The sequence below is a fragment of the Nothoprocta perdicaria genome, unplaced genomic scaffold (assembly GCF_003342845.1).
Source record: "Nothoprocta perdicaria isolate Ctin4 unplaced genomic scaffold, notPer1 scaffold_1, whole genome shotgun sequence".
Lineage (NCBI taxonomy): Eukaryota > Metazoa > Chordata > Aves > Tinamiformes > Tinamidae > Nothoprocta > Nothoprocta perdicaria.
In genome coordinates this window covers 382,655-401,441 of record NW_020454093.1, presented here as the reverse complement: position 1 = coordinate 401,441, position 18,787 = coordinate 382,655, and the positions used below count along the sequence as shown (strand labels likewise).

The window sequence follows — 18,787 nt, the reverse complement described above, 5'->3', positions numbered from 1 at the left end:
GTAACTCACATGCTGATGTCTGTATCCAATTGTTTCAGATTGCATAGCTATTCAGAAAATAACAGATTTCCTGAAGGAAAAAAGCAGCATATTAAAACCATTTATTAAAGAGACCTTCTACTGAAGCCTAGGAATAGAAGCCTTTTCATTGTACATACATGAAATCAAATCATTAAAAGAAGTTGCAAGCTCAAATACTTAAAGATTATAAAATTATGAAACACAAGCAAACAACAACATTGTAGTTTCACCTGCACAAAATGGGGGAATGGCCTGTGTTCACATTTCACAGCTTTTTTGGCTTRAGGACCAAAGAAATACTAAAGAAATTTGAAAAGACAATCTTTTTATTTTTTCGAGATGGGAAAAAAGAACTATACAATACAATTGTTTAAAAAAAAAAGAAAAAAAAAGAAACAAACTAATCTCTCSTTATTAGATTTTGACCTTTGCTTCATGGGGCAATGTGGCAGCCTGTCATCTTTGATGAACAGTAGAAAATTGACCTCAGGGAGCTTGGCAAGARACATATAAGATATTCAGCAGGAGTCAACATTCCAGAAGCCAAAGTGTTAGGATGTTCTTGATTTTTTTTTTTTCTGCAGCATATTTTCAGACAATGCAGAAAGTCATTTTTTCTGGTTACCATTCTTAAGATACCAGAAGGCCCCAATCAAGAAGTATTTGAATGGTGGGAGTAAGTGGTCTATGTTAGCCAATAAATATTGTTTTAATTTAAACTCTTGCATCTTCGGATTTTGTGTTAAGTTTAAAGAAAAAAACACACTTTGAAAACTTTAGACTATTAAAATTATTTTTTTCTTTAAATTTTAGACCATCGAAAAGAAGTAATGCTTTGCTGATTTTAGCACCTCCGCAATCTTTTTCTTGTTTGAATATTAACATAACTTTTATGATATTCTGTTCATTACATAGAGTTTGCAGGCTAATTAGGTCAAATCCACAAGTTTCTGCTRTTAACAAATTCAGTAGACAGGTGTGCCAGAGAAGAGCAACCAAGATGATTAAGGGAATGCAACATCTCTCATATGAGGAGAGGCTGAGTGAGCTGGGCCTGTTTGCTCTGGAGAAGAGAAGGCTGAGAGGGGACCTGATTAACATATGTAAGTTCAGGAAGGGAGAATGCAGGGAGGAAGGGGACAAGCTGTTTTCACTGGTGGCCAGCGACAGGACGAGGGGTAACGGCCATAAGCTGGAGCACAGGCAGTTCTGTCTCCAGGTGAGGAGGAACTTCTTTACTGTGAGGGTGACAGAGCAGTGGAACAGGCTGCCCAGGGRGGTTGTGRAGTCTCCTWCTCTGGAGGTCTTCAAAACCCACCTGGATGCCACCCTGTGCCACATGCTGTASGTGTGCCTGCTTGAGCAGGAAGGTTGGACCTCTAGACGATCTSTAGAGGTCCCTTCCAACCTTGAATATCATGTGATCCTCCCCTTCTTACCACATTACAGATCTCTTTCCTTCACCACCCAATACAGCCTTTTTCCTTGAARCCTCAATACAGAGCCATGGAACAAGTGTATTGTAATTCTAGTATATTGCTTTGACCACTTTAATTTTCAGAAGGAATAATCCTGTAGAAGCTGAACAAAAAAGCAGTAAACTTCAACACAATACTATGTAGAACAGCCACATTAGAAAAAGGCTTTTCCCCTCCAGSAGAAAAAATGTCACTGGACTCAAAGAATTTAATTTCCCTTGACTATCAAATCTTTCTCTGAAGCTATGATCTATCATTTTGTAATCATATCTACTTATAAATAACTGCAACTTAAATGACTGAATTGTCTTATAAAAACTAATTTTTTTTTTTTTTTTTGAAAATAGATATTTTATTTTTGGCTTGCTCTCATGCAATTGTAGGTATTGAGGCAAGCAGAGAGTTGTTTTAAAATACTACCATRTTCATAAGTATTAAACTATAAACAGAATTTCACAGCCATCCAACAACCTGCATAAGTAATTCCTCATGGAACTACTACTGGCTAATTCCTTGAATTCCTTAAGGGCTGCAGTAGACATGCCAAAAGTCCATGAGCTTTCTACTCCTTTTCCAACTAATGTTGCCAGAAATGGCAGCCTTCATTGTAACATTCTGCTAGTCTTAGGCACAATATAGTAAGGTATAGTCACTAGAATAGAAACTTCATGAGAATCAAGAAGTTATCCCTTGCAGTTAGTCCTTGTTTATCTTAATTTTTCATTCCTTCTATATGCAAAGGAACAGAATGAAAACCACATTTGTCTTTTAGCTTACAAATGCTTTCAAACCAGTTAAACAATGCATAGTCAGGAAAGCAAAAATGAGATGCAARTGGAGAGGCAGCATTTTTTTCCTCCATTTTTACTTCCCTCCCGCACGTATGGTCATTTTTGACAGATAAAAGTTGTCTGCCTTTCTCTCCAACCATTTTTAGACTTCCATTTTCATTTTGTCTCCCATCCTCCTAAGGTGATGTTTAGCTGATTTTCCCTTTTATACTATCTGCATTTTTGTTCATCTTCCTCTGTCACAGACTGCTGTTCAATCAGTACAAATTTCTCCATTGCATACATTTATAGAGAGTCTGGACAAAGTCATTTTCTGGCTTAATTGATCAGAAACACAGATTACACTGTTAAACAGTTAATGTATATTTTCTTACTTATTCACAGAATTCATGAAACTGCTGCTCTTTTCCATTACGTATTATTCACAGCTATCTTAGATGTATGGCACATGCATAAGATTTTTGTTTACTTCTTCAGATACCTATAAACATCACTGACATACAGCAGGACATGATGGGAGCTGGAAATAAAAGCATATCTTCAAAGRAGAGTTGAAAACCTCCTGAAAATAATTGCTTGAATCTTCATGCTATTACAAGATAGAAATAATACTATTACCAAATGGTAATTTAAATAGGTGTTATTGTTACATGACTCTCATAGCAATAAATGAGAAAGTATCTGTTCTTTCTGCAAGTACGCATATCTTTGATACAAGTGGGTATAGTGGTTTATTCATACATGCTTTGACAGTGAAACATTTCAAATTCAGCCAGAAAGGAGCCAGATATTCCAAATCTATTAAAAAAAGATGCATACTAATTTATCTGCTGACAGAGCTGGAAGGGACTGAATCTGCTCTACAGCACTGTGCTTATCCCAAAGAAGCTAAGACTTAGAGTCTGTATGAAGTTCCTTATGACCAAGCCAAAAGAYGCAAAACTATCCCTACATTCAGAACAGATGAATTGATGCACACAATTATATGCAGACAYAAATAGGCCCAACAGCTTTTAGCTGAAAGCCCTTACTTGACCTGATAAACCTAGAAAATAGCACTTAATCTAGTTATTCCAATGGCAACAAATGATTTCAGAGGTGTGAAGTCAAATGCTTCCAATAAAAGATAAAATATACCTATGAATATTAAATAGATGATGTATTCTAGAGAACACTTACAGCTACTCGAGTTTCTTTCACAAGTTGGAGTAATTCCATCAGATTATTATTATCAGTTAAAGAGAATATATTACATCTGGACTGACAAACCAACCTATTCTGGTGTACTACTCATGGATATAAATGGCTACGGTAGCCTCTGGCAGTCATGAAGCATTTCAGTGGTAGTGGCTGTACTTTAGTAAGAAGGAATGAAAACACTCTCCTGGGTAGGATAATTAGAAAAACCTTATAATTCAGACTTTTGACTGTGAGGAACTTGAATCAAAACTCTTGCTACTGATACTTTGCTACTTTTTGGAAAAAGGTCAAATCCAAAGGAGTTTATTCACAAAAATCAAGATTGTTTTCATCACACATCCTTAGATTGATATGATAGACATGAAACTTCATTTCTGCCACCTGCAATTACTGATGCACAACGAATTAGTACTGAAAAACCATAACTTAGAAAAATCATAACTGGAACCTTGAAGCGAACATACAACAGGTCAAAGCCTTCTCTCATTCTCCTGCTCTCAGGAAGTTATAAACACTGAACACTTCCACGCACTTGCAGTAGCAGAACACTGAAATTACTCATTCCCTTGCACATATGAAAGTTTGAATTGTTATTCTATTTGGTTTCTTTAGCTCAGATTTTTAAAGATGCAATTTCTATTCTTAGTGCTATTCTATCGATTAATACAAGATCGAAAAAAAGTAGAAGCATACAAATATGAAAATACTTTCTTTGATTTTTGAAGTGCTAATCTCTTATTCCGATTGTAAAATACACTGACTAAAATGACACACTTTTTCAGAGTTGAGATGTAAGTCACCCTTCCCATCATTTCTCCTTTCACTATCACCACAACGACATAAGCGGAGGCAGTCATTTCCATTAGAAACTCCAGGTATTTATGCAGATTGTCTCTATGTCACATGAATTAGCACTTACTTTAAACAATTTTAAATAAATTATAGACACAGCTGGTATTATTTTGTGCATAAGTTACCAGCACAGCCCACATGATGATAGTGCATAGGTTTCATAGGTCAAACACACCCCACTTTCTCCAGTTTTAACCTGAAAACAGAGAATGTCAAATAAACTGCTGAAGTGGTGAACTCCAGTTTGTGTAAGTCTGGATGGTGCATGTATTTCTAATTTTTAAAAAACAAAAGCACACCACATCACACACACCAAACCAAGCCCTAATACAATCAATTATTTAGACAAAACAAAAAGCTTAAGTGAACTGCAGAGGACATAAAGCAAGATCAAGATACATAAGACTTGCTACGTTAAACAGATAACATGATGTTTCCAAATATGCAGTAAGGAAAAAATGAAGACTGTGTTTTGTCTCAAAGTGAATGCAAGTAGAATAAGATTATTTTCAGTTTTCTGTAAGTGCAGGGGGTGGAAAGGAACTAGGTTTTTGAATATTTCTTGGTAACCAGAGCATCTTCTTAGAATTTTACTTTTTTGTTTCTTGTTCTAAATATGACTCTGATTCAATTAATTTCTGTTTATATACAAAGGTCTTAAAGAACTACAATGAAACAGAACAGCAGAAAGACATACTAAGATGGCAAAATCRAAAACTAAGTCTTGCAGAACCTTTTTATTCTGGCCCTAGCTAGTACTGCATACCTTTAATAGAAATTGCACATTAACCCAAGAATCATTGCTTAAATAAAGCCCTAGCAAAAGAGCCACTCAGTAAAAAGCAATGAAGACTTACAATGTAGCTTATCAGTGCAAGTGTCATCGCAGCTGAGCATACAGTAGGAAAATGTTAGAACAGCATGTAAAATAGAAAGATTGCCAACCACTCATATCATTGGAGAGCTATTTGGAAAAAAATATGAATAAAAATATTAATCTATCTGAAAGTACAAGGCATTAGGCTATAAGGCAGAAAAAAATCTGAAGATTAAGTCCATTTGACAACACAAAAGTAAACAAAGGTTTTGTATTGTATGTGTGCACAGTTTAGTCTATAGAGTTATAGACTGTATACTGTAGGAATAAATTATGATATTATCTGTGCAGAGTCACCTAGACATATCAAATAAATGTATGGCACTATTAAAGACTTCATTTTGCTAGCTATTCTGAAGTGACCTAGCATGCATAAGAAACATTTATTTCTCCATCATTTTAAAGATGGGAGAGAAGGGAGGAGAAAATATTCTAGAAGTTACTGTGGTCTGTATTTTAACACCTTGTTTTTTACAACATGTTACTTATTGTGGTAATTTGAATAGTCATTAGATCAATTTATGAATTTAAACCCATTGAATTAAAATCTTGACATTCTCATAACATATTAACTTCTCCAAGAATCTTATCCTTCAGTCCAGCCTCMAAAAGGGAGATTTGATGGGCAAATTTTACAAATTAATGAACCCCAACACGTAGCATTTTATTTCTCCTGATTTACACCAAAGAAGAACAGAATCTTCCTTAAAGAGGATTACACCGCAAGAGTCAAAAACAGTGGGAGAAAAAAGTAAATAAATTTAAAAAAAATCCAATTATGTCATTTTGTACTAATGATGTTACTGAATGTTAAAAGAAAGAACAGAGGGATGAAGGTATTGGAGGGACTAGCAGTAAATAGTGCTGCTGGAAGAGTCAGCCCCTTTCTCGAGGTGGCAGCCATTTTTGTTTCTAACAGGGAAAGCTAGTAAGGAGGCAGTCTTCCCCCCCCCCCCCCCYAACTAACTGAAACGGTGCAGTTATTTTTTCACCCCTTCTAGGAAAAAAAATACCAGACAAATTGCTATATAGGAGTTCACCAGACTTGAAAGATCAGCTTTCAGGGTTTTCAGTGACTATGCATATACCTTTGTAAGAAAATGTAGAAATAAATACAAGGAATACACCAGAAAAAGAAAAACTTTTAAAAAGTGTAATGCAAACATTAAGCAACTCTTTCCATTCCTTATTCATATGGAACAACTCCTTATTGATATTTCAAGTCCTCAGATACCAACTCCACAAACTACGCATTGATGTCCAACCACTTCCTACATCYTTTTTCATCAGTAACTCACCTGCTTCCCATGGGAGCACAACTCCTTTCAGGCACAGGACACCTCTTCAGGCTTAACAGCTCCTTCCCAACAAAACTAAAGTACTAACACTCACCCACCCTCCTCCCAGCTCTATCATGGTCTTATGCAGGATAGAGCTAATAAACTACAGCTGACACCAAACTGCCTCCCTTAAAGAGCCCCTTCACTGTTAAAATTGCCCACTATATTTTAAAATATATATATAATATATAAAAACATATATATGTATGAAATTTTGGCTATTTTGTATTAATTAAGAAGAGAAGTGGTTTTATTTTGTGAATGAACTCCTTTCTTATGCACATATGAAGTTTACTTTAGGAAACAAAAACTTCAAATCAAAAGAATACTTTAGTATGTTARGGAATGCTTTTTCTTTTTTTAGAAAAGTTTCAGACTAAGAACAATTTTAGATCAGTGCGACTGTCTTAAAGCTAACAGGTGAAGAATTTGAAGGGAAGAGATGGGAGAGCACTGAGACTGTCTTGAGAAATCAGTGGTGTGATACAGTGAAAGTGATGTTAGAAGTTTCAATACACAGTGATTCTCTTTCCTATTTGCTACAGAGATGTTAATTTAAATCTTAATTGGAAACTTTGTGGTTTTAATGTTCCTAACTTTTGTAGTAACATTACAGCAATCAAATCCTAGAATGCTGTATTGGAGATATAGGAACTCTTCATCTAATTTTATCCTTAGACATCTGCTCATACTTTCCTTTGTTATTGTAGTTTCTGAAGATTTCTTTAAATACCTAAATCTTTCATATATTTCCTATTGATTTTACATTTCTGAAMATATGGCTTTCCTTGTCCTTTTGTCAAAGTACTGATAATTATCACTTCTTTTCCAATTTCTCTAAAGAATTAATATAATTGATATCCATAACAGAAAATAAAACTCAAAAATATGAAACAATGGCTTCAATATACAAAATTCATATTTTCCTCCAGGATGTTACTTTCTATGCTGCTCCATTTGCTTCAGTCTCGGAAACAGAATGAATTTCTYAGAAGCTCATAGGAATAATTTTTCATTAAAAAACCTATTCATTTCAGGAGTTGACACTGAATAGTTTCCATTTTAGCCTTCAGTGAAGGTTGCACATCAGAGGAGAACAATGTCACATGCTAAACTCAATATGGACTGAGGGGCTCCTTTGGAGAGCTTGACACTGTGGCGAACAGCTGGCTGCTTCTCAGGGGAGTCTTTTGGTCCCCTCTTCTCAGAATAAGCTGCTTATCAGATTCAATGCCACTTTCTCCTCCAAAATATGAACTCATAATTTCAATTGCTCATAGTTATTGCCTCAGGTTATAGTCATGAATCTTGCTTAATCAATAGCTTAGAGTTCTCTCAGGAATTTCCATGCAATCTCTGTGGCAGAGACTACAGTATTTAAAGGCTCAGTATCGAGAGATAAGATTTATGGAGGAAAAGAAAAAAGAAAAATTTGACAGGAGTAATACATGGATCAAATTAATGTATAGACTGAGTTGGTCGACCAAGCAAGTTCATCAACATCAATTTAAGTGAATAGGAATAACATACACAAGACAAACTAGAATAACAAAACACCATGAGCTACAGTAAGAAGACTGTCTGTGCTGTTCTTCATGTGTTAGGGTCAGAAGAAGGTCTTCTTATGACATCCAGAGAATTACACTTGSTCTTGAAAATCATGATGCCTGTATGTTAATATAAACAGGCTGAAAATAAATAATATCAGGAATCATAACATCTATGAACAAAACACATTGCGTGACCAGTCTGCTTTCTTCTTTGCACTAATTTCTCATTATTAAAATGTGTATTTGTCTCTAGATGTGTTTGAAGAAAAGTGAGTCTGCTTACCTGTTTTTTTCACTACATGCTCCAGTCTGGAGCTATATTTGCTTACAAAGATGGAAAACCGCAGGCCAACATTAAATCTCTTTAGAGACTTCTGTGTTCCTTCTGTAAATAAAGGACTAACAACTTAGTAATCTGTTTACAAATGAACCTGTATTTACTCTCCAAATTAAAAAATGACAGTTTGAAAAAAAAAGGGTGTTTATGGTCATGGCCCTCTTTCATATGCATTGTGTGGTTGTTCCACGTGCTATACTATATAATTTTGCTCATTTTTTTCTGTACATTTCTAACATGAACGTCATTTCTTAAGCCAGTATTACCATTTTGATTTGCAGTATTTTGCAGCATAAATACACTTTATATGCAGTATAGTTTTATAATGACAATAAAATACAAATACAAATGACTGATATTTTCAAAATCAGATGAAATGAAGATTCCTAACCTAGAGAATGTTATTCTGCAAGTGAAAAGAAGGTGCAAATTCATTTTTTTGGCTGATATAGTGTAAAAGTTCGATCAAATTGATTGTGAAATCAGTTTTAAAATTATAAAAAACATGAACCTCAGGTCCTCTTAGCACTTTTTCTCCTATCAGTCATCTCTTGCTGTATAGGTATTTCTTTTTATGTTAATAATTTACAAGTCGATATACGATGAAATTAATCTTTCAAATTATATTGATGCTTGAAGGTGGTTTAAAAAGCATACTCATTATAAATGTACCTTCAACCTGAAATATCCATAATTACTTAATAAAAAAACATCAGTATTATTACTTGAAAGTTTTGAATTAATATTATCATTTTGTTGAAGTCTTGGCTGAACTCTAACTACTTCAGACGGTTGATGTCCTAAGGGTTCTAAACGGACAAATCTTCACAGGCTGATCTTTCCCCTACATCTTACAGAGCAACACATAATCATCTGTAATGTAAAAAAGAAAAAAAAAAAAAAAAGAAAAAAAAAAGAAAATAGTAATTCTTTCCTGAAATATTGGGAGCTTTCATTATAGTCTCAGGAGAAATGCCTCTAAATTCGGTGTTTCTTCAGACTTTTGGTACAGAGATTTGTAGCACTACCTCCTGCTATGAAGCACTGTTAGTGTGTTGGGGTTTTTTTTGTTTTCAGGAGACTACTGGACTATGGGATTGTTTTTGAGAGAGCTATTGATACATTTCTATTACAAAGACATTTACTGCAGCTTTGAGTATGCTGCACAAATCTTCTGAAGTTTCAAAGTGAAAATGTTGGTTTTCTTTCATCTTTAGTTAAATTTAAAATCCTTCAGACCTTTAAAAAGACACATAAAAATAGAAGTGATTTAAGAGGCTGTGACAGTACAAGTTATTACACCAACACAGATGTTCATTTTTTCTTTATTCAGTCACCCTTACTCAGAATTCTTCTTGTTGCTGTTGATGAATAGATAAAATAGCATCATCTGCAATGGTATCCGTGTAGACTCTCTGAAAGAGTGAGCAAATGATGGAGTTTTTGTAAAACTTTGGTTCTGCAAGTTACAGATAAACAGCAAACAGTAATGACTAATCCTCCAAGCCTTAGTTGGGTTGGCGAACTTGAGAAACAAAAAGAGAACCTAATAAAACTGTGGCAAAGCTGTGTAAAAATAAAGTTCACAGTTTCTTGTAAATCATTTCCATATGGAAGAGCAGAAAAAGCAGTTCTGAAATAAGAGCTCCTGAGAAACTAGCACATTTTTAAGCATCTTTGGTGCCAAACACTAAGCCAATATTCACTTTTGATGACTACATATTTATTAGAAGAAAWGTTATTTAAAACATATGTGTTAAATCACCTTCCACCCTGTAACTGTTTGGACTGCAAAGCAAACAATGTGGTCARTTTTTCAGTACAAAAAGCAATAAGCAATGCCACATTGCAGCATTGACAATATAGTAAAGTACTATGTCTGGCTGCTGTTTAAAAAGCCCTTGTTTGGTTTTGAGTGAAATGGTGCGCAAGCAGCAACGAAGTCACCGCAYGGAAAGTCATTCCCGGAGCCATTCCAGGACTGTTTAACTCTTTGTAAAATGGTACTCATGAACGGCGTGAACATAAGACAAGGTGCATTTGAATCATAACACACAGTTGCTCTGCTTAGTCAGAAATCATTTACGTCATGAAACAAGATGCCTATCTGCAGCAGGTGAGGGCACAGCAGGTGAAACACTGATTTTGCAGATCACAGTCAGTATATAAAGAGTTATTGCTCCTGTGTACAAATTGGGAAAGCTCATAAAATGCCAAGTTTTATGTAGTCTGCAATGTAAGATTTCTGAAATACTGCAAATTAGCTCCCACTGCCTCCTAAGTTTGTCCACCTCATTTCAAACCCTGGTCTTGGCTTGGAGTGGCTGATGTAAGTCAATACGTTGACAGATAAATGGCATTTGTTCAATTCAAATGACACTCGTCAGGCTGACTTTTGTTCTAAAGCTCTGTGAGGTTAATTGAACGGATGTGAAGAATAAGTCAGGCTAAAATTGCCTCTGCTCTAACTCAGAAGTGCTAAGCTCTGGACTTAATTTAAGACTCCCCCATTTTGTGCATTAGACTGAATCATGTTGGCAATTTAAAGGAGAAAATGCTAATAAAAGAGAACTTAATTTTTAAATTTGCATATGGAAGGAAACTTCTCTACKGCAGAGTTTAGTGGATTCTATACCCATCAGAAAGATTAAAGATTTTCCCACCTGCAAKATTTGTGCTACTAAATAAGGAAATGTGTGTCATGATCTAATCTGCTATTTTTTTTAATTTGTAGGTTTGCTTATGATCTTCAAAAATGATTTCACAGAAAATTTAATGTCAAGTTCTGAAGCCCCTCTTGCTCCAGAATAATGCTCTTCATTTTATTCCAGTTGCAATATATTGTATACKTCTGCTTATGTTTTAGATGCAAATTAATTAAGGATATATTCATTGTATGCTATATGCAGTAGGTAATTATGAGATAACTTTGAACATCCCTGTAAAGTATTACACTTAATTTTGTAAAGTAGCAGGCTATGTTGGAATAAAGGAATAAATGAGCAAAGTTAATGATAAAGCTTTTTTTTTTTTCCCCTGCATTACCAAATAAAGTAATAAAGTTCAGTTTCTCTCTAAACTGCGTCAGGTTTGAGATAAAGACTGCATCGGCAGAAGTTTTAAAATGCATTATTGAATAAAAATTATTGTCTTACATTATTTTGTAGAGTACAGCTGTAATCTTAGAAAAGATTGTTTCAAATGCACTGTAAGAATCCTTTGAATGGTTGTATTTCAGCAGTGTTCATTTTTAGGGAATTTCAAATTGCTCTTTTTTCTAAGGTGACATTGAGCATATCTTCTAGAAGTAGTTATTCTAAACTACAGATGCCTGTATCACTTCCCCTCCCATTTTGACACTCAAATAGATAGTGTATAGCTCAYGTTTCACAATAATAAAAATTCAAATGATTCACTAAAGAAGCTTTCTGAAGTGYATTTTCTCTGCAGAATTTCTAAAATGTTAACAGAAGTATTGTACGGGTTTATTTTTTTCCATTAATTTTATTTGGCATGTTTTTCATTAATCCATCAGGAATATTTACATTTGGAAGAAAAACTGAACATGTTTCTGCAAATCTCAGAATTTGAAGTAATATTTAAGCTATAAGTCAAATCAATTTATATGGTTTTAGGTGTCATTGCTGCCATCATTATTCACAATTCTATCTACCTGCCCCTTACCTGTATCCATTCTTCAAAATTTCCCTGCTTYTCTGTTATTTCTCAATAATGAAAGACCCAACAATGAACTGACAAACTGAAACTTCATGGGAAACGTGAAATGGAGACCATTTCATTTCTTTTCTGGCAATGCTAACACCTTGCCTTCAGATCTGGACACATAAGGAAGACAAGCCTATAAAGTCATTTAATTCTTCCTGTACAGTGATCCAGCTCTTTCTGTAGAATTCTTGCTACTCACTGTAATTTAGTCCAATATAGTACCAACTTTTTATAGAGCATTTACTACTTTTGCCGCCCCGTTGCTAACTTCCTTTTCACTGTTTTTAATAAAGAGCAAAATGCAGATATAAAAAATGAGAAGTGTACAACAACAACAAAAAAAGAGATCTCTCTCATACATATCTCAGAACTCTTTGCCTTTTGTGCAAACCCTCTCTCCTCATTCTTTACCATTAAAATTTTAATATTGTTGATCTCAATTTGAAACTAGTTTTTAAGGATATTCATGCATTTTGAATACTTCTTCCTCAAAGGTTCAACATTTATTTTTCCATTTCACCTCCTTTGGAATATCCTTCCTAGTGTTTTTCCTTGCTTCCATTCAAATGATTCTTAAAGACTTTCATTGTGAAAAAAAGGAGAAATAAGATCAAGATCAACATTTAATCTTTGTTCACACTAAAAAAAACAGTCTATTGACAGAATCAGCTCATCAAACACCACACTGAAAGATGTTGAGTCTCAAGGAAGCCCAAGAAGACTCAAAAAGTATTCCTTGTTGTATTCCCACATACCATACTCATCAGCCTCATCTTCAAATAAGTAAAGGATAACAGAGTAGAGCAAATAGTTTAAATTCAAATGAAAGAAAATAAAATAACATGACCTGTTTATGCTTTTGAATGTTATCTCTGAGAAATGCTTTAATATTTAATACCTATATCTTTGTATTTCCAAGTAAAATAGCCATTTTTTAGCATTATTTTCATGTTAAAAAGAGCACTTGCAGTGAGTAGAAAGGGTACATTATGAAGAAATAAGCTATTTTACAAAATTACAAGAAATAATTTGCAAACCTGTCAAAAATTGTGCTTTACRGTAGTGCTGAAAGATGCATTTTAAACTGTGATACCGTAACTTAGTTTAGTTGCATTAGATTTTCTCTTGCAATGTACGTAATGATGATGCTCTGAAAGACTCTAAAGTAAAACTAATGAAATTCTTTCAAGTTCTTTTTTCTTTCTATACTGTTAAATTTTTGGCATGTTATTCTTAAAGAAACTGCTTGATTATTTATAGTTCAGTGATTAAAGATTATTAAATAATCTTCAGTAAGACTTCTTGTCTTCTACTATACTTACTAAAATATTCTCTCCAATATTAAAAACATCCTCTGAAATAAATTAACTGCCAGCTTACATTTCATAATGCTTCAACATAACATTTAAAGACAGTAGGTTAGGATTCTGCTATATTAATATGAGGAATTCTGCTTTGAAATATATAGTGTGAGCTGTCAGACACATAGCAAGATAAGTTGAATTAGATTGCTTGTCAGTACTTGTGGAGACAGTATAATGCATTATTAGGTATCCTAGACTTTGATAATTTAAATCTGGGATTTACTGATTGAGATAGAGTTTAAAATAATGATTTAGATAACTAAAGATTTTTTTCACTACTTAAAGATYTTTTTCAGGGTTTTAAGAAATAAGAACCCTTAATATTATATTTGGACTTTTTACACAGTCAGACAATGCATATATATTTACAGATAAATCAGTGTTATTTACAGAAAAAAATACTTTCAAGCTATGTTTTAAGATATAAATCAGATGGCTTTTTTCTTGGAGTGACACTGAAGAGACCTACAAAGAAGACAGGATCAGTAATGACAAGGTCCACCAACTCAAAACATCTTATGAAGTGAATTTAGCACATTTCAGATTTCAGTTGGAATATCCAATCCAAAAATATTTTATCTAGAGAAAAAAAAAATAAAGTCCTAATATGTAGGGCTCTACTTAAATGCTTAATGAGCTTCTGGCATTGAAGTTTTTTAGTCATGCATCAACTTAAATGCACAACCTCAAATATTTTCCTAAGTTTCCGAAGAGTATGTTTGTTTTACAACTTATAAAAAAGCATTGAACAAAAATGCACTCTTATATGCACACTAAATATTTCCGTAYTTCAAATTAAATGGAAGTTTGAGTTTTCACAATATATAGAGCACAAATGGTATTTCAGTCTTTCAATATTCTTTTTTTTTTATATTAAGATATAGGTATGTAGGTACCTATCGGTATGTACGCACGTATAGGTATGGGTTTTTATGAGCACCTCTGCAATGATTACTACAAAGAGTAACCACAAGAATTTTTTAAAACAAAATGATAAAAAGATTTTTATTACATTTTTTAGTAAAATTATAATAGGAATTATCACAAAAAAAATGGCAATGCACATGAAATACTACGATGTTTRCTGCTGCTATTAATTCTTAGAACAATGATTCCAGAGGGAAAAATTACTGTATCCAATTCCCATACTATATAAATGTAAAATGAGAAATTTGACATTTTGATGCAGTACACTGTCTGGCATAAAAAATACAGTTTAATCTTTTGAAACTTTTCTATTAGGCAGACAGCACATCCATAACAAACTCTCTTTCAAAGATCTATTTGAAAATCCTTCTTTTTGAATAATGAGCTTGTGATGTCATTGCATTTTATAACTTCAGAACAATACATTGTGTTTTAAAAGAGTTAAAAGCTCTTATGCCATTTTTTTAAAAAAAAGTAAATTAGAAATAAAACATGATGAGTAATTCTACCTTGCTTTTATCTTCATTATAATAGGTGAAAATACCTTAATCAAATAAAAATTTCTAAGTAGGTAATCATGGTAATAATGTTGATAGTCTTTCCATGTACTGGATGCTTTATATTTTCATACTTCTAAAATAATAACTTTATCTCCAAAACTAACCACTTTGAAGAAAAATCCATCCKCTAACTACCTTTTAAGTTACGAAGGCAGGACTTTTATTCCTTTTTCATGATGGTATGTATATTCATGATGGTATGTATAATAATCGTCCTAGGTAACATGCTTAACTACAGAACTTTATATTTCAGACAGTTCAAATAATACTTCAAGTATATTAATAAATTCATTTTTAATGTACCGTTTACTAATCTAACAGTTGTGTTCTACAAGTTAGTAAAGCATCYATCTAACTTTGCAATGTTGCATTTAACTATAATCTTTACGACCTATGAAATCYGTCATAATTCAGTCTATGTGAAGCTATTCATGTGATATTAATGAAAAAAATGTAACAAGTGTCCTCCTCCTTCTTCTTCTTCTCCTTCTCCTTTCTTCTTATATTCCACCAGGCATTGCAGAACTATAGTTAGGGGCAGAGAATAAAGAAAAGTTCTTAAATGTGACTTTGACATTTCTTATTGTTACTAAGACATTGAATCAATGTTACAGAACAAAGTGCTCAAGGCACAAAGAGTTAAATATTCTGTATTAATCCAAAATGATGCTGAAAAAATCATCAGAAAAGCAAGGGACATGCAAAGTAATTTATATCTGGTTTTGCATAGTAAAATGCTGCTGGATTTGACTGAATGGATTACTTACTATACAAAGATTATAAAGTAGGCTATTTTACCTTCTCCCAAAAGTCAAATACCATTCTCTGTTTTCATTATATTACTTTTCTGTCTCACATAAGAATTCTGTTCAGTGTAAATGAGGAAGATTCTAGTTCTAAGTTTTTGATACAAAAGTATGTCCACAGGGAAGACTACAGAGCTTTGCTCTCATGTCTGAATATTACTTTCAGAGTCCAGGGACTCTGTTGGCCTTATTTGAAACCTGTCCCTCATGCAAAGAAAATTTAAGCATTCTAAGATCATGTTTTAGATCACCATAGCACTGCAACAACACTGATCTATAGTTTTATATGAAAAATGAAAGATTGAGTGTCAAAATTCTATGGCATAATTATTCTGATAATTATTCAACAAAGCTTCAGAATATGTCCTGTGTAAAGTAGATTTTTAAAAGTCTTAACACAGACACACTGAAAAAAACAGAATGGCTGCTCTTTCATTACAAACTCAAATTACAAATTCAAAATTTATGAATATTTGCACAGTATTTCTGACAGTTGATAAAGGACTCATTGACATAAACAAAGGATATTCAAAATAATTCCAAATAAATGCAAAGAGTGTTTTTCTGTGTTGTGATTTCTCTCCTAATTTAGTAAATTTAAAGGTTAGTTTTTAGTAAATATAACTAAAACATCATTTTTTTTCTTCACTAGTAGGAGCTAAATAAATTCTACCCCATATAATGTAGTTTCATAGAATATTGTGGCATTCCATGTTTCCCTCATAATAATCAGAAGACTATGAACATAACTACTGATGTATTTCTTCAAAAGAACTAAATGGACAGAAGTTGACTCTATTTATCCACTGAGATCATGCATGAAATATCATCACTCCTTCACAAAATTCAGTGCATTCATTGACAAGGATAAGGTAAAAATATAAAAGAAAAAAATATATGCCTGTTATTCAAAGTAATTCTGGGCATCGCTGTTAAAAGATACTTGAAACAATTCACTACCTTTTGAGAAGAACTTGACAGTACCACAAGTAAAAACTACAGTCTTACTTCACCCTAAACTATGTTAGTCAGACCTCCTTTTTGAAGCCTATCCTTAATTCAAAAGATTATGAAAAATGCTTCCAACTTTTTCCTATTTCTGCAGTATAATACTTTCCTTGGAAAGAGGGTGGAATGCCATCAAATTTGATCATTGTGATATTTGCATAACAATTATACAATTTAATGTGAGGGTATGAGGAGTATCAAGTGCTTTGCATAGCTGCCAATAGCTTGAGAATCACAGAGCATAAATCAACTTGGAAATCTTGTTCTTTGTTTCCAGCTTCACATATTGCTTTTTTTTAAATGTCCAGAGCAATATTCAATCATCAATACTGTTTGAATTCCCTAAAATACTGAAAGTATTTCTTTCAAGTAACGGATGAGTTAGAAATTTTTCTTTTTCTTTTGGCTTAGTCACTAACTGAAAAAAAAATTGATTAAAAGGTGGAATTTGAAAAATTTTACTACAGAAAAACTCTGAAAATCTCAAAAAAATCCAGCATGGAAGTCTGAACTCCAAAGTGCTGACACAGCACTCATGTTGAATCTTGGCTCTTCAAGAGCCTTGACTGGCCTTTGACTAGCTTTGAAAATTCTCACATTACCAGCACTGTGTCATAGAGGAGCCTAAATATTGACAGGTTATTTGTTCTGCTTGAGTCCATCAGAAGTCTCTTCTTCCTTATTTGCTCGAAGATTATTCATAAAATAGATGCCAAGATAAATGGCCTAGGTAAAATTAAATAATTATTAAATAAAAATTCAAGGAATACATAGAACAAAATATCTTTATTTATCTACTGAAGATTCTTCTCCATCTTTCCCAAAATGAAACTGTAATACTAGTATCACAAAATAATTTTGAKATATAAACATGAGCAAAATTAAGAAATGTATTGTGGACACTTCCAGGATATTGAGTTTCATCTACTCCAAAGACCTGACACTGATTGAAAAGACTTCTTTTGGACAATTACCGTTGGATTGAAAAATGCATCCATAAAATATTGAAGCAAAATTCTTATGCTTTTCCATTTCATACTAATGAGTTAGAGTTTAGGAAAAAGACAAGAGTTCATTCACTTTGTATTTCAGAAATATCTATAAACATATATTAACTTTAATAGGTTAAGTGTCAGCTCTCTTTTGAATTCCTTATATTAAGACAAAAAAAAAGTATATTTTATGATCTGCCAGCAGTGTAATGGAGTATATTATTCATCTGGTCTTAAATAGCACAGAAGAATGAACAGGCAGGAAAAGCAGCTTTGAATTTGTGGCTATATTCCGGTAACCAGTAGAAATACTCCTCCGTCTAAAATAAGGGCCAGAATATTATGTCTGAGGCTGGAAGCCAAAAMTGAATGTGGAAAAACAAGAGAATTGGGAAGGTCTCAAAACAACACGAAGGTCATTAGTCTGGATGAGAAAAATGCTTTGAACAAATCAGAGGACAATGCACAAGACTGTGAGTTAGCAGCTGGTAAGCAATCGCCAAAACAATTCTATKCATAAAGACAAAAATCTCATCATTAATAAGTGATTTTACTATTTTCAGCTTTTTTTATGGATTAGTGACGTTTGAAGCTCTGCCTGGAAACCATATTCCTGCATGTTTTCCAAGTCAAGAATTTGTCAATTGAAGTGTTGAATATCACTAGACACTGTAGAAGATTKTGGCCCGTGGTATGTTGTTATTAAACATGTCTACTGCCAAAATGCCCAAGTTCTAAGCAAAACTAAACCCTAATTGCAGGAGGCTCTGTATAAATATATATCTTAGTCTGTGGCTGAAGAGGCTGGCAAAACAGGTATGTCAGAATCATACATGGCATAGAAGCAGAGAAAACACCATCATTTATCTTTGATTAGAACGAATTTGAAAAGTTAGAAAGGAGGAAATGGAATAATTAGAAAATCAGAAGAGAAAGAGGGAAGGGAGGCAGAAATGTA

The 18,787-nt window shown here is 33.4% G+C and overlaps 1 long non-coding RNA gene across 1 annotated transcript in view; it reads right to left on the bottom strand.

Moving 5' to 3' along the window:
* LOC112943977 overlaps positions 1 to 71 on the bottom strand; it is a 548-nt gene extending 477 nt beyond the window's left edge. The window contains exon 1 of the long non-coding RNA XR_003248691.1: positions 10 to 71. This is a non-coding gene — a long non-coding RNA (uncharacterized LOC112943977). The remainder of the gene's footprint in view (positions 1 to 9) is intronic.
* Positions 72 to 18,787: the final 18,716 nt, after the last annotated feature.